Here is a 6,580-nt window from a genome sequence, read left to right as displayed (position 1 = left end):
CAGGCTGGGACCGGCTGTGGTGGGCTGTTGTGGGCTGTGGTGGGCTGGGACAGGCTTCGTTGAGCTGGGAAGGGCTATGGTGGCCTGGTACGGGCTGTGGTGGCCTGGGATAATCTGTGGTGGGCTGGGAAGAGCTGTGGTGGGCTGTGGTGGCCTGGGACGGGCTGTGGTGGGCTGGGACGGGCTGTGGTCGGCTGGGACGGGCTTTGGTGGGCTGGGAAAGGCTGTGGTGAGCTGGGACGTGCTTTGGTGAGCTGCGACAGCCTGTGGTGGCCTGGGTCGGGCTGGGACGGGCTGTGGTGGGTTGGGACGGGCTGTGGTGGGCTGGGACGGGCTGTGGCGGTCTTTGATGGGCTGTGGCGTGCCAAGACGGGCTGTGACGGCCTGTGACGGGCTGTGGTGGCATCTGGTGGACCATGGTTGGTTGTGGCGGGCCGTGGTGGGCCGTGGCGGGCAGGTACGGGCCGTGGTGGGCCGTGGTAGGCCGTGGTGGGCCGTGGCGGGCTGTGGCGGGCTGTGGTGGGCTGTGGTGGGCTGTGGTCGGCTGGGACTAGCTGTGGCAGGCTGGGACGGGCTGTGCTGGGCTTGGATGGTCTGTGGTGGGCGGGGACGGGCTGTGGTGGGTTGGGACGGGCTGTGGTTGTCTGGGACCGTCTGAGATGGGCTGGGATGGGCTGTGGTGGCCTGTGGTAAACTGTGGTGGGCTGGGACGGGCTGTGGTGGGCTGGGACGGGCTGTGGTGGGCTGGGACGGGCTGTGGTGGGCTGGGACCGTCTGTGGTGGGCTGGGACTGGTTGTGGTTGGCTGGGACGGGTGGTGGTTGGCTGGGACCGTCTGCGATGGGCTGGGATGGGCTGTGGTGGCCTGTGGTGGGCTGTGGTGGGCTGGGACGGGCTGTGGTGAGCTGGGACAAGCTGTGGTGGGTTGTGACGGGCTGTGGTGGGCTGGGACTAGCTGTGGTGGGCTGTGACGGGCTGTTATGGGCTTCGGTGGGCTGTGGTCTGCTGGGATAAGCTGTGGTAAGCTGGGACGGGCTGTGGCGGGCCAGGATGGCCTGTGGCGGGCTGGGACGGGCATTGACGGGCCGGGGTGGGCTCTGGCGGGCCGGGACGGGCAGTGGTGGGCCGTGGTGGGCTGTGGTGGCCTGTGGTGGGCCGTGGGAGGCCGAGATGGGCCGTGATGTCTGGGATGGGCTGTGGTAGACTTGGATCGGCTGTGGTGGGCCGTGGTGGGCCGTGACAGGCCTTGTTGTACCGTGGCGGGCAGTGGTTGGCCGTGGCTTGTCGCGACGGCCCGTGGAGGCCCGTAATGGGCCATGGCGGGCCGTGGTGGGCTGTGGAGGGCCGTAGTGGGTTGTGGCGGGCCGTGGTGCTCCGTGGCTAGCCGAGATGGGCCGTGGTGGGCTGTGTCGGGCTGGGACCGGCTGTGGTGGGCTGTTGTGGGCAGTGGTGGGCTGTTGTGGGCTGTGGTGGGCTGGGACGGGCTGTGGTGGGCAGTGGTAGGCTGGGACGGGCTGTGGTGGGCTGGGATGGGCTGTGGTGGGCTGTGGTGGGTTGTGGTAGGCTGGGACAGGCTGTGGTGGGCTGGGAGGGGCTGTGGCGGACTGGGACAGTCTGTAGCGGCCTGGGACAGGCTGTGGTGGGCCGTGGTGGGCCGTGGCGGGCCGGGCCAAGCAGTGGTGGGCTGTGGTGGGCCGTGGTGGGCTGGGACGGGCTGTGGAGGGCTGGGACGGGCTGTGGTGGGCTGGGACGGGCTGTGGTGGGCTGTGGTGGGCTGGGATGTGGTTTGGCGGGTTGGGACACTCTGTGGCGGGCTGGGACGGGCCGTGGTGGGCCGTGGCGGGCTGTGGTGGGCTGGGATAAGGTGTGGTGGGCTGGGACGGGCTGTGCTGTGCTCTTTTGGGCTGTGGTGGGCTGGGACGGGCTTTGGCGGGCTGGGAGAGTCTGTGGTGGGCTGGGACGGGCCGTGGTGGGCCGTGTTGGGCCGTGGAGGGCAGTGGTGGGCCGTTGTGTGCCGCGACGGCCCGTGGTGGCCTGTAATGGGCCGTGGCTGGCCGTGGTGGGCCGTAGTGGGCCGTGGTGGGCTGTGGTGGGCTGGGACGGGCTGTGGTGGGCTGGGACGGGCTGTGGTGAGCTGGGACGGGCTTTGGTGAGCTGCGACAGGCTGTGGTGGCCTGGGACGGGCAGGGATGGGCTGTGGTGGGCTGGGATAAGGTGTTGTGGGCTGGGACGGGCTGTGGTGGGCTGGGATAAGGTGTTGTGGGCTGGGATGGGCTGTGGTGGGCTGGGACGGGCTGTGGTGGGCTGGGACGGGCTGTGGTGGGCTGTGGTTGGCTGGTACGGGCTGTGGTGGGCTCGTACGGGCTGTGGAGGGCTGGGACAGGCTGTGGTGGGCTAGGACGGGCTGGGAAGGATTGGGACGGTCTGGGACATGCTGTGGTGGGCTGTGGTGGGCTGGAACGGGCTATGTCTGGCTGGGATGAGCTGGGATGGGCTGTGGTGGGCTGGGACGGGCTGTGGTGGGCTGGGACGGTCTGGGACAGGCTGTGATGGGCTGGGACGTGTTCTGGGGGGCTGTGGTGATCTCTGGTGTGCTGTGGTGGCCTATGGTGGGCTGGGACGGGCTGTGGTGGGCTCTGCTGGTCTGGAACGGGCTGTGGTGGGCTGTGGTGGGCTGCGACAAGCTGTGGTGGACTGGGACGGGCTAGGACGGGTTGTGGTGGGCTGTGATGGGCTGTGGTGTGCTGGGACGGGCTGTGTTGGGCTGGGACGGGCTGTGGTTTTCTGGGACGAGCTGGGACGGGCTGGAACGGGCTGTGGTGGGCGGGGACGGGCTGTGGTGGGCTGGGACGAGATGTGGTGGGCCGTGGTGGGCCGGGACGGGCCGTGGTGGGCCGGGACGGGCTGTGGTAAGCCGGGATGGGCTCTGGTGGGCCGGGACGGGCTGTGGTGGGCTGTGGTGGGTTGGGACTGGCTGTGGTGGGCTGTGGTGGGCTGGGACCGGCTGCGGTGGGCTGTGGTGGGCTGGAATGGGCTGGGACGGGCTGTGGTGGGTGTGGTGGCCTGGGACGCGCTGTGGTGAGCTGAGACGGGCTGTGGTGGGCTGGGATTTGCTGGGACGGCTGGAAGGGGCTGCGGTGGGCTGGGACGGGCTGCGGTGGGCTGGGACGGTCTGCGGTGGGCTGGGACGGGCTGGGACGGGCTGGGATTGGCTGCGGTGGGCTGGGACGGGCCGTGGCGAGCTGGGACGGGCCGTGGCGGGCTGGGACGGGCCGTGGCGGGCTGGGACGGGCCGTGGCGGGCTGGGACGGGCCGTGGCGGGCTGGGACGGGCCGTGGCGGGCTGGGACGGGCCGTGGTGGGCTGTGGTGGGCTGTGGTGGGCTGGGGCAGGCTGTGGTGGGCCGTAGTGGGCTGTGGTCGGCCGTGTTGGGCCGGGACGAGCTGTGGTGAGCCAGGACGAGCTGTGGTGAGCCGGGACGGGCTCTGGTGGGCTGGGACGGGCTGGGACGGGTTGCGGTGGTCTGGGACGGGCTGCGCTGGGCTGGGAAGGGCTGTGCTGGGCTGGGACGGGCTGGCACGGGCTGGGACGAGCTGCGGTGCGCTGGGACATGCTGGGACGGGCTGTGGTAGGCTGAGACAGGCTGGTACGTGCTGTGGTGAGCGGAAACGGGCCGTGGTGGGCTTGGACGGGCCGTGGTGGGCTAGGACGGACTGGTACTTGATGTGGTGGGCTGGTACGGGCTGTGGTGGGCTGGGACGGGCTGTGGTGGTCTGGGACAAGCTGGGACTGGCTGTTGTGGGCTGGGACGGGCTGTGGTGGGCTGGGACGGGCTGTGACGGGCTGTCGTGGGCTGGGATGGGCTGGGATGGTGTGGGACGGGCTGTAGTGGGCTGTGGTGGTTTGTGGTGAGCTGTGGTGGGCTGGGATTGGCTTTGGTGGGAGGGGAGAGATTTTGCTGGGCGGAGACAGGCTGTGGTGGGCGGAGACGGGCTGTGGTGGGCTGTGGTGGGCTGGAACGGGCTGTGGTGGGCTGTGGTGGGCTGGGACGGGCTGTGGTGGGCTGGGACGGGCTGTGGTGGGCTAGGACGGGCTGTGGTGGGTAGGCACGGGCTGTGGTGGGCTGGGACGGGCTGGGACGGGTTGGCACGGGCTGGGACGGGCTGTGACGGGCTGTGGTGGGCTAGGACGGGCTGTGGTGTGCTGGGACAAGTTGTGGTGGGTTGTGGTGCGCCGTGGTGGGCCGGACAGGGCTGTGGTGGGCCGGGACGGGCTGTGGTGGGCTGTGGTAAGCTGGGACAGACTGGGACGAGCTGTGCTGGGCGGGGACGGGCTCTGCTGGGCGGGGACGGGCTCTGCTGGGCGGGGACGGGCTGTGGTGGGTTGTGGTGAGCTGGGACGGTCTGGGACAGGCTGACACGGGCTGTGGTGGGCTGGGATGGACAGGTACGACCTGTGGTGGGCTTGGACATGTTGTGGTGGGCTGGGACTGGCTCTGGTTGGCTGGGACGGGCTGTGGTGGGCTGTGGTGGGCTGGGATGGATAGGTATGACCTGTGGTGGGCTTGGACGGGTTGTGGTGGGCTGGGACTGCTTCTGGTTGGCTGGGACGGGCTGTGGTGGGCTGTTGTGGGCTGGGATGGACAGGCACGAGCTGTGGTGGGCTTGGACGGGCTGTGGTGGGCTGGGACTGGCTATGGTGGGTTGTGGTGGGCTGGGACGGGCTGTGGTTCGCTGGGACAGGCCGTGGTGGGCTGGGACAGGCCGTGGTGAATTGGGACGGGCTGTGGTGGGCTGAGGTGGGCTGGGACGGGCTGTGGTGGGCTGGGACGGGCCGTGGTGGGCTGGGACGGGCTGTGGTGGGCTGGGATGGGCTGTGGAGACTTGTGGAGGGCTGTGCTGGGCTTGGACAGGCTGTGGTGGGCTGAGATGGGCCGTGGTGGTCCGTGGTGGGCTGGGACGGGCCGTGCTGGGCTAGGACGGGCTGTGGTGAACTGTGGTGGGCTGTGATGGGCCGTGTTGGGCTAAGACGGGCCGTGGTGGGCTGGGACGGGCCATGGTGGGCTGGGACGGGCCGTGGTGGGCTGGGACGGGCCGTGGTGGGCTGGGACGGGCCGTGGTGGGCTGGGACAGGCTGTGGTGGGCCGTAGTGGGCTGTGCTCGGCCGTGTTGGGCCGGGACGAGCTGTGGTGAGCCGGGACGGGCTGTGGTGGGCTGCGCTGGGCTGGGACGGGCTGCGCTGGGCTGGGACGGGCTGCGCTGGGCTGGGACGGGCTGCGCTGGGCTGGGACGAGCTGCGCTGGGCTGGGACATGCTGGGACGGGGTGTGGTAGGCTGAGACAGGCTGGTACGTGCTGTGGTGAGCAGAGACGGGCCTTGGTGGGCTAGGACGGACTGGTACTTGATGTGGTGGGCTGGTACGGGCTGTGGTGGGCTGGGACGAGCTGGGACTGGCTGTGGTGGGCTGGGACGGGCTGTGGTGGGCTGGGACGGGCCGTTGTGGGCTGAGACGGGCCGTGGTGGGCTGGGACGGGCTGTGGTCGACGGGGACTGGCTGTGGTGAGCTGGGACGGGCTGGGACGGGCTGTGGTGGGCTGGGACGAGCTGGGACGGGCTGTGGTGGGCTGGGACGAGCTGGGACGGGCTGTGCTGGGCTGGGACGAGCTGGGACGGGCTGGCACGGGCTGTGGTGGGCTGGTACGGTCTGACACTGGCTGGGACGGGCTGTGGTGGGCTGGGACGGGCTGTGGTGGCCTGGGACGGGCTGTGGTGGCCTGGGAAGAGCTGTTTTGGGTTGAGGCGGGTTCTGGTGGGCTGGGACAGGCTGTGGTGGGCTGTGGTGTGCTGGGACGGGCTGTGGTGGGCTGGGACGGGCTGTGGTGGGCTGGGACGGGCTGTGGTGGGCTGTGGTGGGCTGGGATGGGCTGTGGTGGGCTGGGAAGGGCCGTGGTGGGGTGAGGTGGGCTATGGTGGGCTGCAACGGGCTGTGGTGGGCTGCGACGGGCTGTGGTGGGCTGGGACGGGCTGTGGTGGGCTGGGATGGGCTGTGGTGGGCTGTGGTGGGCTGGGACGAGTTGTACTGGGCTGGGACAGACTGTGGTGTGCTGTGGTGGGTTGGGAAGGGCTGTCGTGGTTTGGGACGGGCTGTGGTGGTCTGTGGTGGGCTGGGACGGGCTGTGGTGGGCTGGGACGGGCCGTGGTGGGCTGGGACGGCCTGTGGTCAGTTGTCGTGGGCTGGGACGGGCCGTGGTGACTTGGGACGGACTCTGGTGGGCCGGGACAAGCTCTGGTGGCCTCTGATGGGCTGTGACGGGCTGTGGTGTGCTGTATTGGGCTGTGGTGGGCTGGGACGGGCTGTGGTGGGCTGGGGCGGACTGGGTGGGCTGTGGTGGCCTGTGGTGGGCTGGGACGAGTTGTAGTGGGCCGGGACGGGCTGTGGTGGGCTGAGACGGGCTGTGGTGGGCTGTGGTAAGCTGGGACGGGCTCTGGTGGGCTGGGACGGTCTGTGGTTTGCTGTGGTGGGCTGAGACGGGCTGTGGTGGGCTGAGACGGGCTGTGGTGCTCAGGGACGGGCTGTGGTGGG

This window comes from Falco cherrug, unplaced genomic scaffold (genome assembly GCF_023634085.1).
Source record: "Falco cherrug isolate bFalChe1 unplaced genomic scaffold, bFalChe1.pri scaffold_28, whole genome shotgun sequence".
Taxonomy (NCBI): Eukaryota; Metazoa; Chordata; class Aves; order Falconiformes; family Falconidae; genus Falco; species Falco cherrug.
This window is presented reverse-complemented; position numbering follows the sequence as displayed.